At 37.1% G+C, this 27,785-nt stretch overlaps 1 pseudogene; it reads right to left on the reverse strand.

Moving 5' to 3' along the window:
* Positions 1-336: 336 nt before the first annotated feature.
* On the reverse strand, positions 337-27,480 carry LOC106847208 (E3 ubiquitin-protein ligase Mdm2-like; annotated as a pseudogene).
* Between the last annotated feature and the right edge of the window lie 305 nt (positions 27,481-27,785).

The following is a 27,785-nucleotide window of genomic DNA, read 5'->3' on the forward strand; positions in this document are numbered from 1 at the left end:
CTGCACTTCTATATATTTAAGAAATCAGATACTTCTCATTTAAGAGAAAGTGGATAAGATTTAAAATATGAGAAGTAGGGGTACAGGATGAGTTGTATATCCAGTTCAAGTTACACTAAAATCCAAATATAAAATATAAACAGAAGTTACATTTTCCTCAAGGGAAGTAACTATTCACTATCCTGCCCACTCTCTGCCACGTAGGTAAATTACACCAAAGTAGAAATATACATGGACTGAGATACATTTTTGCTTTGACATATGGAAAAAAATTGAGTACGTTTCATGTTTTCTAAATGTTTAGGATTATATAGTTAGAAATGTATAATTCTACTTTTATGAACAGATCAACCAAGAGAAATAAGTTAGCACAATCATTTGAATTGGTTGTCTTCGTACTGGGCAGGGCTGACTTCTCTCTTTTTTTTAAGCTTTATTGAGGTATAACTGACATACCAAAAATTGCGCGTGTTTAATGTATACATTTTGATGAGTTTGGACATTAGCATAGACGTGATAACTATCACCACGATCAAGGTACTAAACATATCCATCATGTCCAACAATTCCCTTGTGGTCTTTTGCATGTGTGTGTGTGTGCACGCGCACCTGTGTGGGTGTTAAGACTACTTAACGTGAAATCTATCTTTAACATATTTTTAAGTGCACAATGCCATGTTGTTAACTATATACACTGTGTTGTACCGCAGACCTCTAGAACTTATTCATCTTGCATACTTTTTTAAAGCTACTTTGCAAATGTAAAACATGCCAGAAAATGTCCTGTATTGCCATGGATGATGCAACTATTTTTAGGTCGACCTTGGCAAATCACACAAGGATCAATATCGTTAAAGGGAAAACTCGACTCCATACTTTCTTCTGTCTTGTGTTGCTTCCCACTCACACTTGTTGACATCTTCTTGGCTGCTATAAATGATACAATTAGAAGTTGATGGCTGAGAATGGTGCTCACTTTCTTGGGATGGGAAGGCATCTGTCATTTTTATCATCATTTTCTTCAAAATATGACTCTGGAATCATTTACTGTAGTTTTTGGTTTTGTGGAGTGTTTTTACAATCAGGAACATCAAAGCCCTCTTCTACTTGTGTTGAGTTTTCTAGATTGGCTTTCTCAGATATCTTCCTTTTATCTTCAGAAAGCCCATTCTCACCAGCACCCAACATCTGTTGCAATGAGCTGGAAGGGAAGGATTCATTTCATTTCATAAAGTGCACCTCCAATAGTTAGCTAAGGAAATTTCAGTATCTTCTTCAAATGACCCTATATCACTCTCCCCTTCCTGAAATGCAGTAACTCCATACACCTCATCATCTTTCTCTGAGAGTTTTTGTTCTTCTGCACTAAGGCTTTTCTGAATCTAGACTAAACTTCAAATTCTACGGTGAATTAATCTGAAACCAAATCCTGATTCTGCCACCTGAGTGTTCACTTACACCGGCATCAAGATTGGGATTTGATGGAGTCTCTGTGGATTTCTTGCTACAGCTTCTTTCACAATGTATCTCCCTTATTACACACAAAATGAGGCTTTTATCAAAGAAAGGGAAGTACTATGAGACTTCTGTTGCTTTCTTTGTCATTCACCAGGTAATTCATCTGAATTTTCTTTGAGTCAAAAGTCATCTCTTCTTCCTCTGAATTCCCAAAACACTCTTAATCCAAGGCTTCTGGGGCACTCAAGAACACTGGGTCCTGAGAAGGAGACTCCTGGCAGCAAAAGGGGCAGACCCTTGGTCAGAGGCATTAGGGCTGCCCCTTGGGCACAGCTTCTCCCTCCATCCTCCTTCCAGTCACGCAGGCTGCATGGGCCCCAAGAGGAGCCCAGCTTGCTGAGGTCCCCTAGCTGCCTCACTGAGTGTTGGCATGTGCGTTCCCAGACCCCACCACCCCACCAATCCCCCACCTTTCATTTTCAAAATTGTCCAGATTTGAACACAAATTCTCTTTTCATACCATGTAAAGGTCATCGAAAATTACAAAGCTGAGGAATGGCCCGGGCAGAGTACTCAAAGGATTATCCAAGTGGATGCAGAATTCATGGCTCAACAATGAGGGAAAAATAGAGGGCTTGAGTAGGAATATTCATAAATGAGTACATATTAGTAAAACATAACATAATTAGATGAAAGCTAAAAACTCAAGTTTAAGTCTTCACACGCTATAGACAGCAAGCCAGTGGAATATCTGGAGACCTAACATGCCACAAGCATCTACTATTCACAATGGTGAATGATTCTATGTGATGCTACTCAGATTTAATTACCTTCAAAGGTCCAAGTTTGATTTCTTCCAAAATTTAGCATCTATTGCAAGCGTAATATGTTAAAAGTTTGAGCTGGAGAATAGAGCCATTACAAAATAAAAGTAATCAGCAAGCTCTTATAGATCTCCTAATGCAATGATTCACACAGAATTTCACACAAAACTCTCATTAATGCTAATGAAATTGGATAAGTTATAGGCTGAAACTCTCCCATACATTGTTACAGGGAACCTGATTTTCTCTCCACTAATCTTCTCTGGATGAAAAATAAGAAAGCAGGCTTCACAATTTAGATTTCGTTTTTAAAGTAGATGGCACAAATTCAGAGTCATTGCAGTGGGGTAATCAAAAGCCACATTAGAACATTAACTAGCTTATTTTGACCATTCAAACCATCTTTCACTCGGATGGATACCAGTTGGCCAGAGTCTCGAGAAGTCAGTCTTGTTTGCAGGTCTAAAAGTAACCCATTAAGTCCATTCAATCTTGCTTCTCTGAGATTCTAGAAAAAGGAATGGTGTAATATGCAAGGAAACTAGCTGGGAAGAGAGATTCCTGATTGCCTTAGTATGAATTGGACAGTTCGATCACTAATTTAATTAGCCACCTAGGGAAGGAAAGATCATGAAACGTTGATTTAGAAAGAACATAAGATCATTCAAAGAATTGTACAAGTGATAGTACAGGTATAATTATGTTTCTGGGGCAGAAGTGTTTTTTTTGTATGTGGTTCAGAGGAAAGTAGCAACTTTCACTAGCATGTCAGTGTTTTTGCTTGATAATAATCATTATAATAATATCAACTTGGTTGTTACAATTCCTGACCAGTGCCAAATAAATTGTCTATTCATCTTCTCATTTACTTCCTAGAATACAGGTAGGGCTGTGATTACTGTCTTATTTTGCAATTGACAAAGTGAGGCTCGATTTAGTAAGTTACTTCATAGATGAAAAGTGATAGGCCCTCAAAACCGTATTATATCAAACAAATTGTAAATAAAAATAACTATGCTGATTTTGATAATGAGAATGATGTCACAGAAAGGAAGAATTGTTAAAATCTCATTTAGGCTGAGCTTCTCCCTTTCTATGGCTGATGCCATTGAGCCTTAAAATGGGAATTTTCTAAAAATCATCACCCAGGATCTAAATGTCAGAAGAGTTCTAGTGTCTTGTCTTTCAGTTACTGGTATTTAGAAAGTGTCTTAGATAGGAATAGATCCCCAAATATCAAAATATGTCTTTGATTAAATTATGCATGAACACATAAACAGTTGTTGTTATGTGCTGCTCGATGAAAAGTATCTGCTGCTTCTTATTTTGACTAACGCCCAAATTACATTGACTTTAAGCATCAGCAGACACATTTGGCTAATTATATGGCTTTAAACAAATAAAATTTGTTAATTTGTTAGACATTATGAGTCTGTGCCACTACACATGGCATTTTAAAAATAACTAACCTAAAATCCACAATTACAGTTGGAGATGTCTCAGTAATTGTAGAACAATAAAGTGAAAACCAATAAGCAAATATTAGACCTGAACAACACTATCAACGAGCTTGACCTAACTGGCATCTGAAAGCCACATGACAGAAACCCCAAAGCAGCAGACCGCACATTTTTTTTTTCAAGTGCACACAGACTATTCACCAAGATAGGCCATATTCTGTAACACCAAAGTTCTCGAATTAAATTGCCTAACATATATCCTCAGACCACAAGGCAATGAAACTGGAAATTAATAAGAAATAGTTGGAAAACTCCAAAATATTTGGAAATTTAAAAACACACTTCTCAATAAACCCTGTGTCAAAGAAGAAAATAAAAGGGAAGTTAGGAAATATTTTGAATTAAATGAAAGCTAAAACACAACATATCAACATTTACGTGATACAGCCTTAGTAGTGCTTAGAAAAAAATTATAGCATTAGGAAAAAAATGAAATATTTCAAATCAGTCTTTGGCGATTCAACCTAAGAAACTAGAAAAAGAAGAGCAAATTAAATTCAAAACAGAAAGAAAGAAAATAATAAAGAGCAGAAATCAGTGAAACTGAAAATATGAAAGAAATAGAAAAAATTAATAAAACCAAAACTAGTCATTTGAAAAAGATCAATAATAAAATTGGTAAAACTCTAGCCAGACTGATTAAGAGAAAAAGAGAGAAGACACAAATTACCAAAATCAAAACCGGATGAGGGAACATCAGCTCAGATCCTGTAGACATTAAAAGTATAAAGGAGCTTTAGGAACAACATTATGACTATAAATTTGATAACAGGTTAAATGAACAAATTCTTCGAGAGAAATAGCTAAAAGGGTGAATTTTACTGTATATATTATATTTCAATAATCCTTACTAAAAATAAAAGAGAGAGAGCCATTTATCTACTCAGGAAAGGAAACAAAATGTACCACCACTATAACTAAGACCAATGAGTTTTTAAATAATATTGCTGTTGCTCAATTTTTTTTTTTGTTTTTATACCTCAGCCTATCATTTGGACAACATGTAGATTATACAGTGGTACTTAGAGTTTAGTCTCCTAATATCTGAAAAGTACACATTTATTTCCATGCTTTCCCCCCATTCTTCTTCTGGAACAGATCTTGTATTTAAGACATTTCTCTTCCACTTTTAGATAGTTTCAAGAACAAGAGAAGCATTTGGATACAAGAAATAAAGCTAAGAGTCATTTTCCCTTCCTAGGATGTGGTGAGCACACTTACATTTTTTTTTCCTCCTTAATTTGAACCTTAGGAATTTGATTAAATTGCATTGAAGCTATCATCTACATGGACTGATGTTTTTTTGGGGGTTGGAATTGTCTCATTACTTTTTTGCAGCTCGTCATAGTTGTGGGCTTTGTATGCTGACAGTCAATCACTAGTATAAAATAAAAGTGCTTTCTAACATGAGCATTAAGTATTCATTTAGTTATTAATACTCCAATAGATCCAGGAAGAGAAAAAAATAGATCAAGATAGTCTTTACTAGTAGGAAAGATAATAATAACATGATAGTCATAATTTGTCAAACACTTAGATGTGGCAGTGTGTTAAGCAATTTCATTCGTTACTTAAATTAATTCTCATAACATCATTAAGACATGGGAATAATTCTCATTGTACCACACGGATCTGATACTAAAGATTAAGAAATATTCTGCCAAATAAATTAGCAAAAATTAAGGGGGAAAAAATCACCAGTATTGGCAGTGGGTGTTGAGAAATGTAAACATTTAAACTTGCATTGTAGGTGGGAGATTAAATTGCTGAAAACTATTTTATTAAGTAATGTATACTATGTATCGAGTCATAAAGATGTCATATTTTGTTAGTGTATGTGAGCCTAGGAACATACTGTAAAGAAATAATCCAGGCAACAGGTAAAAACAGAAACAAAAACCTGGATTAATGATATTAATTTGAGCAGTAGCCATAATATTATTTTATTTAATGATATTTAATAATATTTCATATTTAACAATATTTAGCAATTTACAATCTTTAACAATGGGTAATATTTAACAATAATTGTTAAAGTGTAGCTATATGACTTTATATTAAATGATACATGCTATAAACATATATGTATATATACACACACGTGATTGCATAATAAAATAAATTCAGCTCTATTTCTACATGTCCTTTGATTAAAACTATGTTCAGAGCATGATGCATAGACTAGATTGCGGTTGGCCAAAAATTTCATTTCTAGCATTTCCCACTGCTTAGGTTATGTTCCTGTAACGCTGAATTGCTTATACTCCCCCAGATGAAGCTGTGGCATGTACCTTGATTAATGCATTTCTTTTTCCTAGAATGACTTTCCTATCCTTCCTGTCTTGAGTTAGCCCAACTTATCCTTTAAGATCAAACTCAGGAATTAGCTTTCCTGAGAATCTTTCTCTGCCCCCTTTTCATGAACATGTAAGGTTTCCCCCTAATCATTCTATCCTAGAGTCTGACACATTATTCTAAAATGGTCTCTTTGTAGGAGGCTGCCACCTCCCCTGGGACCCCTTGCAAACTCCAAGGCTGTTCCATTTCTTCTTATATTTCCAGGATCTGGCAAGTTCTGGGGGTGAAGCAGCATCATAAGCTTCTCAAAAACTGAACCTATATGATCTGAAGTGTAAGCAGTGTTGATGCTAAGAAAGTATAATTACATTAAGTTTGTATGGTTCCCTTTTTTTCAATTTCTTATAGTTTTATGCTGTGGTTATATTTTTATAATGATCAAAATATATGCATTCAAACAGAATAAAATATGAAGCCAATACATATTAACTATCTATAATTGTATCAATAACACCCTTCAACCAGTAAATTTTAGAAATATCCAGAGAAATAATTATTATATATTTCATGACAAACTTTAAAGGCTTATTTGAAATCTGGGGTCAAAATCAAAGAAAACTTATGTAAAAAAGCAATGGCGCACGTCCATAGAAGTCAACTCTATACGCCATTGAAAAGTGGATTAAAACATGAAAACTGCAAATAATGTCGCTAAAACCTAAACTATAAGTATCGTTACAAAACCTAGTCTATAGAGCTGAGAAGAAACTCCCTCAGCTGCTAAGGAAAGATAGGTATCCTAAGAAAATTATAACAAAAGGAGGAAATAATACAGGATGACATTATACTGTACATAGATATTCCAAATATTTAGCTAGGAAGATGTCCTTTCATGATCACGTAATTTGTGAGAATCCTGCCCCCACCATAGACGTACAACACTATTTTGAATCCCCGTGGTTGTTGTGATTTCTGGAAAGTAGGGGAGCAATGACAGTTAGGAAGTTATTTTAAACTTCTTGAAGAAACTTACTTGATCAAGCTTCTTAGATTTACTGCACATTAACAGAGACAGGCAAGTAGCTATTTGCTGGCATGAGTGCAGACCTGATTCAGTGAGTATATATCAACAAGTTGATTGTTGGGTATTGAAACACGGATAAAACGGATTCTGTTGAACTCCTGCAGGAATACTGAGCTTCTCTTATGTGGTATTTCTCTTTCAAAATACCAACAATAGGTTACCATCTGACACATTAAAAGTTCTGGAGACCAAAAAGTTTGTTTAAAAAGCAGTGCTGTGACACGCTACGTAAAGGAATCTCTAAGAAGAGAGAACTGAAAAATAAGCCGGAAAAAAAAAATCACAGAACAAAAGGAAATAACTAAGTTAAAGCACAGACATGATAAGTAAGCATAGGAGAGAACATCTTTGATCCTAAACACATATCCAGAAACCATCAAAGGCAAATGTTACAGGTAAAAGCAATAAAAAGGATTACCTCAAGAGAGAGAAGGAAAAGGCACGTATTTAGATGCACTGTTAGAAAAGAAAACAAAACCAGGCAAGCAGTGAAAGATCTGAAAATTGAAAGGGAAAATCAAATCAGTGGCTTTTCTGCCTCATCCATCTGCCGACACCCAGACAGCGCACTTTGGAGTCCAATAAAGTGAAAACGAGATTGGGCAACTTCAGCAGAAACACATCCTCTCCATTTTTAAAATAATGAAAACAGTAACAGAGGCATGACTAGGAACCAAATGGAAGAAACACCCGAGAAATTGCACAAGGGACAGTCCGAGAGGCAGTGAAAGGAAGTTTATTCATTGGAATGAAATTCAGCATGGATGGGCCAGGCTACATGGATCAATGGCCTGGAAGAAATGGATTGAGAAAAATGTGAATCGGGGAATGATCACATTTGGTCAAGCGAGAAAAAGGGTTCTGGGCTGCTTGGGAAGAGCTGGATCTAGTTTTTGAAGTGACATAAAGAGACTGTTTAAATCCCCAATCATGGTACTCAGAGTCTGCACCATCTGCCCAAAGGATTCCTCCCACAGCACCTCCTCCTCTTCTCCTTGGCATGGCCCCTCTGTTCTTGTCACAACTGCCCCTGAGAATAAACCCAGACCTGCGTCATCTGGACCATGCCTTCTTGCCAGCCTCTCTCCTTTCATTCTCCCTGGAGTTTACTAAGCTCTGGCCAACCATTAGTTCCACCAAAACTTGAAGCTCATCCATCACATCCATGTTTTTATACATGTTATTCCAAATGGAAAAAGTTGTCTCCAGTTCCTCTCATTCAGATAACACCTTATCAGAGAGATTTTCCCTGACTGCCTTCCCTCCCCTTCACTATTGCATCACACTTTTCGTTAGCTCATAAAATTTATCAACATTTGAAATAAGCATGTATAATTATTTGGTTACTTGTTTGTTTTTTATGAATGCTCACAAGAATATGAACTCCAAGAAAGCAGAAATCTGATGTATTCACCACTCAATCCTAAGCAAGTGGAAGAGTGACTGCTATATGGTGAGAGTTCAACAAATGTTTCTTTAACTAAGGAATTGGTTGGCAGTAGAAGATTGATCATCCTAGCTTTGATGCAAAATAATAATAATAATAACGTGTTACTGACTGATGCGATGAAGAGCCCCAAGGCATTCTCCAGTCTCTTATTCCTCTGTCACAGCTAAGGCAGACAAAGCCTTGTGCTCATATAGCAAAACCAAAGGACCACAGCAGCATGGGTTATTGAGCTGTTGCGTGGTGATCAAGTGCCTTGGAGAGTCCTCCAGATTTTCAGTAAACTTTACATAAGTGGGGTGGGAGTGGTGGTAAAATATTTTCGTTGTATTAAATCAATGAAATTAGGGATTTTTTTGTTGTTTTTATCTCAGTGTATTCTAACATCTAAGTGCAGGAAAGAATGAATTCATCAGGTCTGAGTTGCTTAAAACTTGCACATTCCCAGAAGAACATATTTTCTTGACTGGGCCCTTGGTGGGCTACTGGGAGTTGAGTGCTTGGAATGTTCCAACTGATAAGAGTGTTTTGCATGGCTGGAGCTTTGAAGGAAACTATACCAGTTTGTTCAAATAGCTTATGCAAACAAAGGTGGACATCTGCTTATTTTTTGGCAGTCTGTAGTTTTGGTAACTGCAGTCAGTCATGAAGGCATTGTGTACTTGCCTGATCAACCCTCAATAAAAACCCCAGATTCTTAGGCTCAAGCAAACTTCCTTGGTAGACAACATTTCACACATGTTGCCACAGTTTATAGCGGGAAGAATTGAGTGTGTCTTGGGTGTCTCCACTGGGAGACAACTTTTGGAAACTTGCTCCTAGTTTCCTCTAAACTTCCTGATGCACCATTTGCTGATTTTGCTTTGTATCTTTTCGCTGTGATAAGCCGTAACCATGAATATAATGCCTTTCAAGTTCTATGAATCCTTTTAGTGAATCACTAAACCTCGGAATGACCTTGAGGACCACCAAGACACTCCCCTAACGAATAGAGAAAATTAGTACCCGAAGTGGGGTGCTATCATAACAAAAACCTAAGATATGTGATGTTGCTGTTATAGGTGCCTGGAAATATGGTGATTTATATTACAAAATGGCAGAAGATTTGTCATATATCATAGAGTGGTAAAACTCTTGCCTGAAGTAATTTGAGAGTTAGATCATATAAATGATGAACTTGTCCTGTCGACCTGAGAGTCTAGAGAAAAAGGTTGGAAAATAGAATTTTATTAGTGTGTTTTGAATGAAATTGACCGTATTTTATAGGACATTTCAAGAAAGTGATGAGCTCAGGACAGAATTGGCTATGGAATGGAATGGTGTGATTACAAACATTTCAGGTTTTACAATATTAGTAAAGCTGACTGCTTTTGATCCCAAACTATAAAAGATGACTCTAATAAAGACTTTGAAAGTCAAAAGCCTATAAAAACTCAGTTGAGCAACAATGATTAAATTAAAGACCTTCTCACCTTTTGCTAGTACTTTTCAACAGACTTAAGTGCCTTAAAACAAAAATCGGATTAAGGGTCAATGCCCAACAAGTTAATATCAACATTTAAAATATCTTGAAAAAAGATCAGATTATGGTGTAGCCTTTTCATCTACTATTCAAAGTAGACTCTGTAAGTTGATAAAGAAAAGTAAGGAGGAAAAAAATAAATAAAATCAGAGATTGCGTTGCTAAAGAAACTTGGAGCCAAGACTGGAAAAGCTTGTGATTCTTTGAGACTTAAAAATGACCTTTATGTTTGTTGAAAGTATTATGTTCAGCTACTCCAAGAATCATTTCTAACAATTCCTGAAACAACCCCTTTAATTTGAGAGTTTAAAGACAATAGAAATAAAGGAAACATTACAGATTGGTTTCAGACAGAGCAGCGTTTGAGTCCAAGTTCCATTATGGGCTAGCTGTGGAACACTGGGCAATTTAAAGAGGAATAATTATAATGCCGTTTCAAAAGGCCATTGTGAGGATTGAATGGGTGCGATTGCTTAGTATAATTTGTATCAAATAGAAAGCATCCAATAAATGTTAACATTCACTGTCAGAATGATCCTTGGGCCCCCATGCTTCTACAGGCAGGTAGTGGGGAGTCCAAGAGGAGCCACATCCAGATCTGATGGAGAAACTATTACTGCACAACACCTAAACATTAGAGCTATTGTCGGATGAGATTGGGGTGGTTTTCCTTGGCAAAAGATTGTACATTTTGCAAGAGGATTAAATTTAATATATTAGAACTGGCAGAACAAATTGTAGCAGAATTTACCAATGCTCATCAGTATCCAGTTCTCCTTTCCTGCCTCGACTTACAGACACTGCACTTCCCAACCTACTTGCAGTTAGATGAGGCTGTGTGACTGGTTCTCGCTAATAAAATGCATCACTTTCAAGCAGAGGTAGTGAAAATACCCTGAGAAGTTTCCAATTTCATTATCTTACTACTGCAGCTATTATGAAGGAGTCCTAGTGTTGTGATGGCCAAGTCCAAAAAGTGCAGCTGGATGGAAGAGAGCTCCACCGAGAGGTTCCTAGACCAAGGGTGAACTTTTTATAAACAAAACATTAGCACTGGCATGTGAAGCCCGAAAGATTTGTGGTTATATGTTAAAGCAGCATAACTTAGGTCATGCTGACTGAAACAGTGAGCACTGCTAAACATTGGTGACATGAAATTCTTTTCAGTATTTCTAAGGATGAATTGGAATCTTTTCCTCAGTGAGGCTATATGCTGATTGTTGTCAATCTGTGCCCTCAAGGGCCAGTGTGGCTGCAGCACGTTAAACATAGAAAGGGTAATGCAAGAGAAGTACTAAATTTAGGAAGGCTAGATGATAAACGACTTTTTAAGTCATGACAATGAGTGTGGATATTTTCTTTAAAGCAATAGAAAGACATTGGAAAATATTAAGCAGAAAAGCGACATGTGATACAGATTTTATAAATATTCTGGGCTATGCAAAGTTCAAAATGGAAACAGGGATAACAGTTTTAGTGGCTATGTGGTTCTTCAAGAAAAAAATGATATGGTTTAAACTAGAGTGGTCATCGTGCAGTTTGAAAGGTGAGGATGGACTCCAGATATAGTTTTGCAGTTAGAGGCAACAAGACTTGCTCATTGTGTAAGGGAATGCACCAGAAACTTATTTCTCTAGAAGGAAATACAATTTTTGAGAAAGTCAAGAGATTATACAAGCTTCTCTGTATTTGCAAAGCTAGAAATTTGCAAAGATCTTGGGATTTATCCCTTGTAAATGTCAAGGGTTTTATGATATCTGCGTATTGTAGAAAGCTTGAAAAATACAGATGTACCCAAATGTCACTGAGAAGTGGGTATGAATTGCTTCTATGCTGCAATTACATTTCTTCTAAGCACTTCCAATTCCATCTCCTACAACATTCTCCTCCCCAACACGAGCAGGAACATAGACCTCCAAGACCTACCATCCAACACACCCGTTATCTCTAGGAAAACCCAGGGGGCTGCTTCTCACGTCTCTCCAAAGCTTTCTCTAGCTCTTCATCCTCTCTTGTTTTGCCCCCAAATTCTCAAATTACAGCCCTTCCCCACATACACACACACAACAGCTACTTCAGAGAGTCTCAGGGCTGGTGCTTCTATAAATTTCATCAGGTGAGCACTATTATCCGGGACAAGATATTTCAAAATGGTAGTTTAAAATTTTCATATGAGAAATCTGTTTTTTCACCTTTTGCCACTTATATCTTGTCCAAACCCTCTTAAAAAAAATCCAGTCGTAATTGGGCCCTCACCACTCTATTCATATCTTAGCATCTGAAGTCTGGATTATAATTTTTCCTTCATTTCTATTTTTACTACAATAATCAGGCCCACCATCATCTCTTCTGGGACTTCTGAAACAGCCTCCTAACAGATTTCCTCCCATCCAATCTTGTTTACAGCTAATTAGCACTCTACAATGCAGCCGGAATAAACCCACTAATGTGCTGACGTGACCACCTCTACCCCCAACTACCTCCAGTAAAATCTTGAAATCTTTCAGTGTCTTCTCACTGCCCTGCAGATAGATCCCAAGTTTCTTCATATGCTTCTAGAATGTTTAGGACTTGCCACTGCCTCCTTCTAAAGCCTCATCTTTTTATTCTTTCGCCATAAAGCATGCACTACGTAGTCCAATCAATCTGAATACCGTTCAGTTCTTCAAACATGTCAGGGGTCTCTCATTTCAGGGCCTTCACATGTCCTGATATTTCTTTCTGGAAGTGTATTCCTTACACCTCTTTAAGATGTGAGCCTCAACAGCTCTTCCTCTATAAGTCTGGATTTCTTCCTAAACCAGATTCTGTGTTCTTGATATGTAGTCTCCAAACACCTTGCACTGCCCCATTATGCCATTCATCACATTTGTTCTATTATTGATGTTTTATCATCTATAGATGCCACTTGACTGCATGAGGACTGGGCATCTCCCTTGCCCAGCACATAGTAGGCCCTTGGAAAAGGCTTGTTGACCTATTATTGTGTTGCTAGCTTCTTGTGCCCAGATTCCTCACTTGCTATTCAAATACAAGCCAATAAGTAACTAACTGTATGTGTTTTATGGGGTGGGCAAAATTATCTGCCTCAGAGACTAGTGGAGTGTGAGTTCCCTCACCAAATTTCTCTACCGCACTGGAAAGTATATGGAGAAAATCAAATCATTAAAAATGGAAAAAAAACCCTAATATCTAATTAATGTATTTCTTCCTAGTCTCCTATACATGCCTGGTAGATAACAGATTTAAAGTGTAGTTAATTGGAGAGATCAAAAGATGCAGAGCTAGACGAATGGATAAATGATAGTTATATTTGAAACCATACTGAGTGTGATTGTGCATATAGTGTGTTTGTTGATTTTTGTTTTTTGGAGTTATTTTACATGTTTTGATTTTCTTAACATTATCCGCTGAACTTTTTTCCATTTAATTAAAAATTGTTCCTAATGCTCACATGATATTCAAATATATGATGCACATTATTTACTTAGCCTTCACATTCAATAACACATACATTATTTCCATTTTTTTTCTCATTATAAATAATCCCCTAGCAAACATTTCTGTCAAAATCTTTCTATGAATCTGGTTGTAATATTAATCTTTCATACTTCTGTGCTTCTTTGCTCCGGTCCCTGGCCTTCCTATGGGAACTTAGAAATCTTTTGGTGCGACTACACTGAGGCCCATTTTGATAAGCCAACCCTCCTCTTTGCCAATTCTTCTGAACAACCTTTTCCAGCTTGGTGTGGCAGCAACGAGCTATTGAGTTTGAAGACATCAACACAGTGGAATTGGATGAACTTGAAGATTCACTTAGATGTTTTGAGTCTCGAGTTCTTCATTCTGATAATAATCACCCTACTGTCTGTACTACTGCTGCATAGGTTTTTGTTTATTATTATTATTATTATTTGCCTCTGTGTTCTATGGACCATTAAGGGAGTAAGTAAGTGCATTTTAACTAATAGTATTGTGTGTGTGTGTATGAAAGTGTTGATGTTTTATTTTATTTGAAATGGTTTTCATGCCCTTTGTAGCACTTGGATTAAGTTCAGATGCTTGATTTATACACTGTGTGTTTGGATCACATCCAGGGCCTGAGGCTTGGCATGTAAGGTTCTTCTCAATTTCCAAGTTACAGCTACAAACTCACTTTGTGTGTGTGTGTGTGGTTTTTTTTTTTTTCTCCTGTACCAGATGTACCTACCTTCCCAGGTTTAGCAAAATTTCAAGGTCTTTTCAGAATTTCAAGGTCCTTTCAGCACAAGGGGTCTCTCTACAAGCTCCTTCCTCTACTTGGAATGTCATCTACCATTTCTTCTCTCCCACTGGCAAATTGTTGCAAATCAAGGATTGAAAGGTATTGGCAAGTCATTTCCCAACAAGGTTTTAAAAGACACTGTGTGTGTATACATGTGTGTCTGTATGCGGAGGGTATAATATAATATTATAACACGTGATTTTTCAGAGTGTGTAGGTGAGTGAGCATGCATACAAATGTGGATCTACATGTGTGTGTTTGTTTGTGAGTGTGCAGGGAAATATATTGAAGATTAAAAATAGAATGTGCTTTTTCCCAGAGTTTCTCTATGACAAAGTTTTTGGGTAGTGAATTTCTAGTTAATGGAAAAGTAAGGACAGGACTGTGGTCCTCCTTAGGCTTTTACTCAGAAGGCAAACAGGTGATGAGTTAGCTGATGGCTACCACACCTGCGCTGCCTGGTGCTGTGTGAAGCTGGCAGCTTCCTATCAGGAGATGACCTCACACAGCAAAGTGCAGATGCTTCACTCTCTTAGTTATAACAGGACGTTGGAGAGGGAGAACAGACACGCATTGTTGTAAGGAAAATTAACAACCAGCGTCTGGAAGAGAAAGAATTGAAAATGACAGGCCAGTTTTAAGAGGCCTTTTGTGAGGGCTTACATTTTTCACCTAGAAATGGACACAATTACTGAAAATTAGAAATGAAGCTGGGCTTTATACAATGAAATGAGATAATTTCACGGCCAAAACAAGTGGGCTTACATTGAAAGGAAAGCCATTAAAATATACCTAAGCAGTAAGTTAATGGGGGAGAAATTCAATTTGAAAATGAGAGAACGTTTTCAGACAGAAAGGGCAGGCAGTGGAACAGTGTGCTTAATGAGGTACAGTAGATATATTCAAGTTTAATCTAGATAATTTTAGATAATTACAGAAAAAGCTCAGGCTAGGATTTTTTTCTACTTTCCCCCCACTCTTTGATGCCAAGTATGTGACTGGACCAGAAAAAAAAAAAAAGCACTATCATTGTATTATCTATTGTTTTGTAGAAAGTCTATTTGCAAAAAACAAAAGTTCGTGGAGTTTTTCTCTGGGTGGCTAGATGTCAGCCCCATGAAAGAGCTGCATTGTTGTCAAATGATGCTCAGATGAAGGGCATTCAGCATTTTCATTGCTCCTGACCCCTCCACTTCCGTTCAAAGAATAAGCTCACCTTGGTGGTGGTTATTCCTTCTCTCTCTTCACCTCACAGATTGTAAGTCTGTACTAGGAAGTAATGTGCTGGCGAATGGCCACTCTGCTCGTCAAAGGCTGCTTCCAAGGTTGTGATGGGATTTCACAGGGATAAAACCTTCCCAAATTTATGTTACTACGTTTGTAGTGGTGTTTGCACTCATTGGTGCATCCTTCTCATTATTTTCCTCAAGTCCTTATCGAGGTTTTGCATTTTGCTGCAGATATTTGGTGAATATTCATTACTTCTCTAACAGCTTCTAAGATTTTATTTCCCTTCACGGCTAGGACCATACTGATTAATCGGGGCTTTGGGACATGCATGACACAGCTATAGTGTGTAGAAAAACAGAAAGGAGTGTTGCACAGGAGGGAGGTGGTCTTGACATCCTGGGACGCACTGTCATCAGGCAGGCTCAGGAGGGCATCTCGTAGCTTCGATGGCTCAGACTTACTGTTTTGCTCATGACTACTAATATTTCTATCAAGGGCTCCATGCACTAGGTTACCTGGGTCCTACTAAGAAGAGCCTTATCAGCTTGTGTGCCAGACTATTCTAATCCGTAGAGAAAGTTTAGTGAAATGTTTAAGGATGCAGATTTAGGAGATATATAAACCTGGCTTCAAGTTCCTATTTAGCCACTTATTTACTGAGTGTTCATGGACTAGTTGCCTTATTTCTCCCTAAGACTTAGTTTCCTTATCTTTTAAAACAGATATAATAACCTTATCCAATTCTCAAGTTGTTAGGAGGAATAAATGAAAGAAGATATGGGTTGCTTTTAAGTCCAGACCACAAACCACTTTAATTTTAAGTGATAATTAATATGTAGATAAATTTTAACTGTGACTGTGGTAATAAATACAGTGGTAGCTCTTACTACTACCATTATAATTATTATCGTTTCAGGTCAGAAATATTTAGGGAAGTTACTATCATACATTTAAGTTTAATATAGCTCTAAAATGTGTATGTGGTATGTAATCAACTTATCTAGGAAGATAATTCAACAGCTCAAGGCTACTATCTCAGAGAGCATAAATTTTACCTTTCTAAATGTGGTATAGACTCAATCCCTGGATGTGGCTACTGAAATGATAAACCCCACATCTGATAAGCCCACTGATGTTAAGGCACACATTCGAGAAAACAGCAGAGATGAAAACCAACTGGAAGTGACTCTTGAGGCCCTGAAACTAACCTATGTACCCAGTGAAGACCCCCGGGCAGACCATGTGAATGTCTTGATCCCCTCAATAATTTCTCAGATGAAAACGAAGCCAGCATTTTTAATATAACATGGAAGAGTGATTAACAGTACTAAACCAGTTCTTATATCTATATTAACAGTTGAGGCTATGCTGTTCCTTCAGTGTGATAAGCTCTTATTCTAGTTCTTCAGCGTTACAGATATAGTGTCTCTGTAATGATTTTTCTTTCAGTGCCTGCCTTTTATTTCTGGAAACACACTAAAAGCTGCTTGAATCTCAGCAATTACATAACATACCTGCTAGTCAAAATAAAGAAAGTAGCTACAAAGGTCAGTTTATATAAATCCCATACCATACCTTTGATCCAGAAAAAAAAAGCAATGTCCATATGCTCAGTATAGTTGATCTCGTGATTGCTTATTTGCTTGCAAAGAGAGATCTTACTCAACAATGGGCAGCATAAAGTAGATTAAAGTTGCTTTTGTCTAAGTTCACCCCACGGGCAGCTTCAGGAGCAGCAGATGTCTGCAGTTGGTTCCAGCAGGTAAAAGAATGAGTTTCTCTCTTAATGGACCAAGAAAATTCAGAAGAGAATCCAAGAGAAGCAAGAAGACTTTGCTCTGGGCCAAGCTACCAGGACAGCAGGACTGGATGGCCATGAACCCTCCTGTTACATTTGTACTTTCTTGTCTTATATTTTTATGAAGTAAGGCCCAAATGCATTTTCTTTGACACAAGGACGACACAGACAACTTAATGTGAAAATGCCTTCCATTGGTCAAAAGCCTTTCCTTGAAGAGCATGTCTAAGTGTGCTTGCAAGTTTTAAAAGTGAAGCAGTTCCCCTACCCCCACCCCAGCTCCAGCCTCATATTTTCATCTACGTAGTAGAATCCCCACTAGTATGACACTCTGGGCCATTCTTTGGCCCCTCCATAACTCATCCCCCATGAGGAGAAGGGGAGCTTTCCTTTTCAGTGAGTTTGGGAAGAGGAGATTGAACATGTATGGTCCACCTGTTTTTGTTTTTCTATCTGTTGGAAGTTGGCAATTGCTCTAGTCTGTCATAGGGTTTACTTCGTGGATCCTGCTCCCTTCAGTGGCGAGGCCTGTGGGTAGAGTAGTGTCCCCTCACATCCCGACATCTGATTCATCGAGCGGTGAGCCTTAAGAATTGTGAAGTCTAAGGTCACCTGTGGAGAAATTGTGAAGAAGCTGTCACACGGTGTCTTATCTTCATGGTTTTCTTTAAAACTTGTTAATACCTTGTTTAGAATAACTTCTGTGCACTTAGTAACTTCTGTTTTGTTTCTCAGCTAGGTCTGTAGGTCATGAAGTGATTTCTTATAAAGCTTTGAGGTTATTACTACTATCTTTCACCAGGGCCGAAGCAAGAGCAAGTAGAAAATGGCATGTCTTATTTTATTTTTTCTACTAACGTACCCTTAAAATTACACTTTTCATCAGTCGATAATTATGCATGTGAATACTGGAAATTCAAATAGCAGTCCTATCTCCTGAAATATGATAGATTTTAGTAATGAACAGACAAATAGAAATGGAGGCCCCTGCCAGATTTGAGTATATCACATTCACACGGATAGAGTTAGAGGAGAGCTGATCACAAATACTTGAACCACCTCTTCAATTATTATTATTCAAGAAAGCTTATACCTGGAGTGACTTAATCTTGAGAATTAGCCTGGTATGCAAGCAGTATCTGGGTATAGGAAGTGGCAGAGAAATTGAAGAATGATTCAAATGAATATGAGATGGTATTTTAAGAAAAGTCTATCTTTGAAAATGACTGAGGCAGATCTGGGGGAATCAAGCTGAAGGAGAAAAGGTATATACTTCAAAGAAATTCAAGGTTTCAGAGGCCAAGATTCAAAAGAAATGGCTAAAAAATGTATGTAGGACCCAATATACCAAGATTTAAGTACTTTTAAGTTTTTGGCTGGACCAGGGAGAGAGAGTTTTTGATAATCAGGCCAGAAAAAGTGATCAGTGCCTGAGAAACCTTGAGAAACAGAAGAATATAGGGAAGAGCACAGAGATAAGATTGAAATAATTCCCCTGGATCGAGTTAGGACTCAGGAAACTATTGAGAAATGCCGTCTCACAGCTACAGATAGAGTATATCCTGAGAGCTAATACAAAATTGCTTCCTTGAAGATTGTGATAATTATAATAACAGCTTATATACTCTTTGAACAAATGTAATAGGGGAAGGCTAGGCGTCCCAGCGTAAAATGCTCGAATTACTGCTGAGTGAGTTTCAAGGTAAATTGATTATTATAAGCAGAGACACAGCTATTAACTGTTCTCTAAAGGATATGTTGTGGAAATTTTATAAAATAAGAAATCTAAGGCAAGATAAAGGATAAATGACATGAACAAGGGGGAAATAGCCAGATCTCAATGGGTAGAATCCAGACCTGGGCTAGATTTGGGACTGGATGAAGAACAGCTCCTAGATAGGATTACCTTACTCAGGAGAACACATTTTGACAGAACCAGAAATGAAAGGCTACACATTTCTGGATATAGAGGATCCCAGTAGGGTCTGAGGCATATATTATAAAGAAAAATGTAAAAGACCATTCAACAGAGAAAATTAAGCACAGCTGTTTCCCCAACAATCTAAACAATGAACACAAGAGGGACTCCAAGGAATATTGTGGGGGCAACATTGAAGTTGGAAGAACAGACAGAATTAGGTTGATAGATGGTTAGGGATATCAGGAAGTTGAAAACACCCAAATATGACTGAATGAGGTCAAGCACTATTTGGAGAGCAAATAACTGGAGTTGTCCAAATTATAAATCAATGTATTTTGCCAGTAGGATTGCCTGTCATCAATACAAACACCCCACTGTCAGGAGAAAGCAGCATCGGTAGAAATGTTTTAGACTCAAAGTGTAGAAAGAATGCTTGATAATGGAAAAAGCAGGCACTTAGATGCTCTGAAGATTAGCAGGACCAATGATAGGGAGGCCCATGACTCTCCATTCTGGTACTTTGCTAGGGCCAGAGTATGGGCAACAAAAAGAATCCTTAGAAGTTAACTTCTGACTCCGTCTTCAATTAGTGGGATCACATCTACCTTCCTGGGGAATGAGAACGTGGAACATGCTTTTCTTCCTTTCCTTTCTCTTTTTTATTCTCTTCCTCCTCCTTTCCTCATTCCTTTTCCCTCCTTTGCATATCTCTTTCTAAAGAAACATAGAAATATGTGACTTCTTGTTTTGGGGAAGAAATATAGTAATATAAGATGGGGTAACAGGAGATTTTAGTTTATTTTAACATTTTATTCTTCAGGTTGACTAGAAAATTGCAGATTTTAATTTATTTTCTTTGGCTTTGTATATAATTTTATTCTGAAAAACCTGACAATGGAAAGTGATTTGTATTCAAATTGGACTATAACTTTATTGGAATTTACATCAATCTTGATTTATCTATTTGATCCCATTTCAGAATCTCTGATAGACTGTTTTAGACAAAGTGGCTTGAAATCATCTGGGATAGAACGTTGTAAAATCCTAGCCTTAGATGTAGTAAAGATCTAGAATAGACTTGATAAATGTGCTGTTGTAATCTATTTTAGACTTTCTATTTATTTATTTGTTGGTGAAGAAGATTGGCCCTGAGCTAACATCTGTTGTCAATCCTCCTCTTTTTGCTTGAGGAAGATTGGCTCTGAGCTGTGCCAATCTTCTTCTATTTTGTATGTGGGATGCCAGCACAGCATGACTTGATGAGCAGTGTGTAGGTCTGCGCCCGGGATCCAAACCCGTGAACCCTGGGCTGCCCAAGCAGAGTGTGTGAACTTAACCACTATGCCACCAAGCCAGCCCCTATTTTAGAACTTTTGGTAGCAAAATCTATATTATTTAGTGGTATTCCCAGGAAGACAATCAAGGAAAGTAATTCTTATTGAGAAAGTGGCCTTGCGAGGATGGAGCAGTAATGTTGATCTCCTTCATGATGGAAGAATAGCCACACTCTTGGGTGACCATAAACTTAGTGGCTAAGCCCAGTGAACTAAGAGCCAGAAAGGCATGGAGTATTTAGGGGAGGATACCTCCTCCCAAATGATATTTTCTTATATGGAGTTAAAGACCCATTTTGTAGCAATTCTTGCCCCCTCCCCTTTACTATTCCCATGCAGAAGTGGAGTAAGTCATATTATGGGAAGTCTGAGAGAACTGGATACAGGTAGGCAGCCCCCATTATCCTCTTACTGAGGGACATGTTGACCAGAGAAGACACAGAGCTGTACACAGAGCACAGGGAAAGCTGAGACCTTTTCATGAAGGTGGACATGCTGGTGCAGTTCTTGGGAAAAGTTCAATTTAGAGAATTGTCAATACCAAGAAGTTATAGAAAGGTCAAGTTCTCCTTGAAGAGCATCTCTGCCCATGTTGGCGCCATATGATGAACTCTGCCTAATCAACAAAGAGATGTCTAGTGAGAAAGCAGTGGGGACCGTACGATGTTGGTGCAAAACTGTGCCACTAATTTCATAGCTTCAAAGGCAAGACTAAAGTCAGGAACTGATTCAAACAGAATCACAGATGGCTTCTCAATGCCAGGTCAGGCATTTAAAAATCTTTGAAATGATCCAATAAATGATGACTGAGGCTATATCCATTTAAAGTGCTGAGTGTAATGGTGGGCATGTTAAATATATAGTTGAGTAATTTCAAGTATTCTATCTAAAAAGAAATCTGGAGATCCTAGAAACATAGTCCATCCTTAAGGAGTCCCACATATAGAAAATAGACCCAGAGAGAAGACCAGGGTCCCCTAACTTGCATATTCGGGCAATGTGAGACTGCCACCAGAAGTTTCATTCTGGAAACTTATGAGGCTCTAGTCATAGAAAATGAGTAGAAATAATTTGTTGGAACCACCACTGTTTTCAGAGGAAAATGATTTTAATGTACTTACAAGTTGTCATTTCACCATGTCAAGGAGAGGTACAATCTACAGAAAACCGTTTGCTTATTCCAAGTATTGTCTGGATTAGCACCAAGACAAAGTAAATTATATTTGCATGATTTTAAGTTACTAACTAATCAATAAAATAGAATTAGTCATCTTTACAAATTTTAAAAAGCCGTTAAACAACCCAATGCAGTTATATAGAAGTTTGACTTTTAATATACAAAGTATATTTATTTTAATTGTTTAATTCAGTAACAACCATACATATTTTACAAATGTTTCCATAATTTAAAAATAATACGTCAGCTTGTATTTAATAGATAAATAAATTACCACAACAGCTTGTACTTAATAAATAAGTAAACTTCCACATTGAAGTCAACATGAGAAAATTGAAATATTTGATTCCATAACTAATAAGTTCACCAATTTTCTTTAGTAACTTATTCAAAAACTGACAACAAAAGATTAACTTGCAAGTTGTTTTTTTCAATCCCTAAAGGAATCCAAAGTTTATAATTAATGAGTCTAAAGAAATAAAGCTTGTTTTTTTTTGTATCAGTAGATGTGTGAGGCATTAAAACATGAACAATCAATCATTTAATTTATCATGTTTCTCACATTATGTTTCCTGGATCACTGGTATGAGATCTTTTAACTCAATTTTTAACAAATGTGTTTTGAATGATGCACAGAATAAATCTTAGTATTTATAGAGGAATATGTGTCAATGTCATAACTTCCTCATCCGTGTCCGATTATTCTCCATTTTTAACAATATTCAATTCATTTTATTCAAAAGAAATCATTTCCAGGAGGGGTAAGAACTGTGTTCAGCAAACTTGATGGTTGGGTGTGTTATCTTTCATATTCGCATTTTGTTATTAACAACCAATTCATCCCTACACATACAATTCACAGATTAATAAGTGAAAAAGCTTTCATTAATAATTAATGACATTTTCTTTATTTGCTGAAGACTGAAATTCAATGAGCTGAGAACTTTTCTTAATCTTTTTAAATAATATTTATCAAAATTCTGAGTTTCATTATACTGTACTCCTATGATATTTTATGGCTATGTATGTCTTATAGTCAAAATATTTTGAATAAGTTAATCAAATTTATCCAACTTGTATTGTCTCCACTTTGACAAAACAGTGTAGGATATAGAAAAGGAAAATATGTGGGATTCTTTTTCTCCTTAGGGATTTCTTCAAGTAGTATGTCCTGATTTACTACGTTCCTTCTATTAATTTGTATGTTCAACAACTATTATTGAGCTCTGACCGTGTGCCAGCATCATTCCAGAACCTGAAGATTGAGTGGTGTTGAAAACATTGCTTTTGCCCAGTTTGCCCTTAAAATGCAGAAGATTGATAGGAAATAAGCAGTAGATAGATGATTTAGTTTGAAATAACATCAGAATAATGTTCTTTAAAATGAAATATATCTGAAATTAAATTTCTTTGTATAGTTTTCGTGTTTGTATACTCTGAATACAGACCTGAAGAATGAATCAAAACCTGTTCTTCTCAGTAGTAAAGCAATGGAAATAATTATTTCACTTCCCAAAAGAACCTCAGAGGAGGAAAAGTTTTGTAAGCTCCCTGAAGACAAAGACCACATTTATCTGGTTCATCAAGTATTTTGCAAACACAATAAATAATTTTAGTATACAAAGGAAAAAATAAATACTGTTTTGTGGTGTAAAACGTCACGTTGTTGCATATTTACATAAAAATCTGTGCAAATGGATATTTTAATGCCTCCTGGCATTCCTAATACACTTCCCTACTATGCTGGAAAATACCATTTCATTTTCTCTCTCCTAAAACCTCATAACCCTTTTCCCCTTTCTCCATGTATAACAGATGTCTCACTGAGAAAAGAAAAGGGATTAGGAATGACATTTCAGTAGCTTCTATTATTACACCTGACTACCTATCTACAGCTGTGCTCCAATGACAGCACTTCTCTGGTGTTATCATAAATGAATGACTTCTGGTCCTAACAGAAGTTCCTCAACTTGCACATGAGATTCCGTGACTTTTGCCCATTGTAGGATATTGCTTCAATGTCTGCTTTCTTTTGTACGTTAAATTTTCTCTCTCTGCCTTATCTCTCCCATCGGCATGCACATATCCTATTGTCTCTATACTGCTTCCCTCTCTTGCTATTGCCTTTTCTTTCCTTTCTCTTAGAGCAAACCCTTCAAAAGTGTTATCTGTATCCACTATTACTGATTTCTTCCTTCTCTATGTTGAACCCACTTCATTGAGTATTTCACCTCCACCCGACTCCTGAAAATTTTTTTTCTAGGTCACTAATGATCTCCACATTTCTAAATCAATAGTCAATTATCCATCCTTACCTGGCTGGATACTCTGTCTTACTTGGCCTATCAACAGCATTTAACAGTTGATTACTGTCTCTTCCTAGAAACATTGTTTCTCTAGTGGATTTTCAGGTTACCACAATCTTCTGCTTTCCCTTGTACCTCACTACCACTCCTCTGTCTCCTTGGTTGGTTCTTCCTCAACTCCATAAAGTTTTAAACTCCAGCGGTCAGTCTTACTGACTCTCTTCATTCTCTATATTCACTGCCTTGATAATTACTTCCAGTTACATAATTTTGAATACCTTTACTTTGTTGATGACTCTCAAGGATATTTGCCCAGCCTGGACCTTATCCCTGAACTCTGGACTTGTATACACAGCTGCCTACTTTACATTGCCACTTGGATTCATAACCGACATTACAAATTAACGTGGTAAGAAACTGAATTTCTGAACCATCTCCACCTCCATGAAAAATAAAGGCTCTTCTACAGCTTTCCTACACTAAGTGATGACAACCTCATCCATCCATTTGTTCAGACCAGACCTTGGAATTATTCTTCACTCTACCATTCTCTTCCTCACCACATATACTCCAACAGCAAATTTATTATCTTTCCGCAAAACACATCCAGAATTTGACTACCATTCATCACCCCGACTGCCCACCCTGGCCAAGCTACCATCATCTTTCACTTGATAATGCCAAACCATTTGCCACTGTAGTACATTTATACCAGCAATGTGTTCTACATTCTCATCACATTTGGTATTTTCACTCTTTTGTAGTAGATACGCAGTGACATTTTATTTTGATTTAATTTGCATCTGCCTGATTACTAATAATTCTTCACACGTTTTCATATTAGGCATTTGGATATCTTCTTTTGTAGAGTTCCTGTTTAAACTTCTTGCCTACATTTCAATGGCATACTTTTTCTTATTGATTTGAAGACATTTTTATATATTCTGGATATAAAACCTTTGCTGATTACATGAGTTGTAAATATCTCCTACTCAGCAGCTTGATTTTTTGGCCTCCTAATTGTAGCTTTTAATAAAGGTTAAGTTTTTACTTTTGGTAGTCAAATTTATCAGTCTTTCCTTTACGGGTAGTGGTTTTAAATTTCTTTCATTTTATTTTTCTACCTCAAGGTCATGAAGATCTTTTCCTATATTATCTTCTGAAAGTTGTGACTTTCACATACAGATATACAGTCTCCCAGAATTTGATTTTGTGTGTACTATGCCAAAAGAGCCAAATGACTTCTTTTGTTTTCCATGTGGATATCCAATCTCCCTTTGGAAAAATAGTTCTTTTTCCCACTAATCTTCAGAATCATCTCTAAAACAAATTGAAGGTCCTAATAGGGTGATTTTCTCATTGGGTTATTGGTTCCATTCTACTAAATGATGATGAAAGGTCTTCTAAAGCAGATGAAAACCTCAGAAGTCATAAAGAAAATGTTGGTAAATCTGACTTGATATTAGTAAAATAGGTAAATTTTTAAAGTCTTGGCCTGATATAAAATCAGAGTCAACAGATAAGCAACAAAGTGAGGAAATATGCATACAATATTTAAGTTATAGCATATTCTGTGAATCAGTATGAAAATAATGAGCCACGCAATTGTAAAATAGAGAGAGGAAAACAGGGTTAGAGAGTTCACCAGGAAATCAATGAAAATGGCTCGTGAACATATGAATACTTTTATTTTTCCCATAGTTAAAATATAAAATTTAAGACAACAATTAAATGCAATTTTTTTTCCTATCAGAATGGCAAAGGTTATTTATATATTAGAATATTCTGTTGTTGAGGATGAATGAAAACTGGCTCTTTCATGTTCTATTCCTGGGACTAGACATACGTAATACCTTTTAAAGTGCACATCTCTGCTGACCTAGTTATGGCACTTGTGCCTGTGCTCATCAACTCATTTTATCCTCACAAAGCCCTGTGAAGCCAGCACTATTATCATTCCATTATTATTATTCCACTTTACATACTTACTTATGAGGAAACCAAAACAAATATAGGTAAAGTGGCTTCCTCCAGAACAAAATCAGTAAAAAAAAAAAAAAAAAAAGAGCTAAAATTTGATTCGAGGTAGTCTGACTCCAGGATCTTAACCAAATTTTTTTTTTTTTAAGATTTTTATTTTTTCCTTTTTCTCCCCAAAGCCCCCCAGTACATAGCTGTATATTCTTCATTGTGGGTCCTTCTAGTTGTGGCATGTAGGACGCTGCCTCAGCGTGGTTTGATGAGCAGCACCATGTCCGCGCCCAGAATTCGAACCAACGAAACACTGGGCTGCCTGCAGTGGAGTGCACAAACTTAACCACTCGGCCACGGGGCCAGCCCCTTAACCCAGTTTTATTGCCTCTCTGTGAATATGTGAGGGTGTTCATTGCAGTGGCTTTATCAATACAGTATTAGATGTGACATAAATACCACACAGTATAGAATATTTTTGAAAGTACCTTCAAGCCATGGAAAAAATGAAACAGCCATTACGAAAAAAATGCTGCAAATCTATAAGTACTGATTACAAGACACATAAGAACCTGCTGATGCTGATTAACTCTGTGGTCCATCCTGGAAATCTGGAGTCAAAGGCAGATTTATTTTTCATTGTACTACACTCTTGCATGTTTTGAGGTTTTTAACATTAGGTATTTGATGCCATTTTTTTTTTTTCAAGAAATAAGCAGTATAGTAATCCCAAACCTGTCCTAGTAATGAGAAAATGTGATAAAAACAGATGATCAACTCTGTCTGGACCATGTCCACCCTAAGGCCTGCACTAGACATGCATGCTTTGTAAAGAAAGCTTTCCATTCATCTTTGCCCGCCATCAATGTAGAATCCTAGGAACGGTGCCTAGAGCAAATCTGGTATCAGGAGCAGGCTGTGGCTTAGCTCTTCACTTAGTTATTAAGAGGAAAATAGAAATGTGATTGTATCCATGACGTTGGGAGGCAATTTGCGGAGGTGGCCCAAAGCTGTGGCGCTTCCTGCCGGGCTCTATCACGCCTTCCAAGAACCCTAATAGTTCATTCCTCAGAAGAAATGTCAAGCTGCTCATGCTGTCAACAGAGCAGATGCTCTGCTGACGTCTTTGGGGAACAGTGTCAAGTGACTAGAAAATGGATGCCAAAGATAAAATAGAATCCTTACCCGCATCACTACATTCCACGTTCCCCTTGACGCGGTGTTCGGCCATCTACCCCAGGCCGCAGTGGTGGCGGCAGCCCCAGCTGGGGGAGACTCAACCAGACGCTCACTGGAACGCCAGAAGACTGAGCTTTCTCTCTGCATCTTTCACAAGATGTTCTTTGGAATCATGAAGAAGAATGTGTCTATTTAATTTGCTTTACTTGGTGAAAGTTTCCCCTCTTACAAGACGACTTTTACTTGGGAGGTATCCTCTTTCTAGCGACATACACCTTAAAAATATTGTCTTTTTTTTCAGTTTACTCTAATATTTACATATTTTGTTCATAAAAAGCTTTTACTAAGACACACCATAAGCAATAAAGATACAGAAATGTAATTCTTTTTCCTGTGCTTTCTTAGGCATTGCTTTATTTGAAATTAAAACACACACACACACACACACACAC

Source organism: Equus asinus, chromosome 6 (assembly GCF_041296235.1).
Source record: "Equus asinus isolate D_3611 breed Donkey chromosome 6, EquAss-T2T_v2, whole genome shotgun sequence".
Lineage (NCBI taxonomy): Eukaryota > Metazoa > Chordata > Mammalia > Perissodactyla > Equidae > Equus > Equus asinus.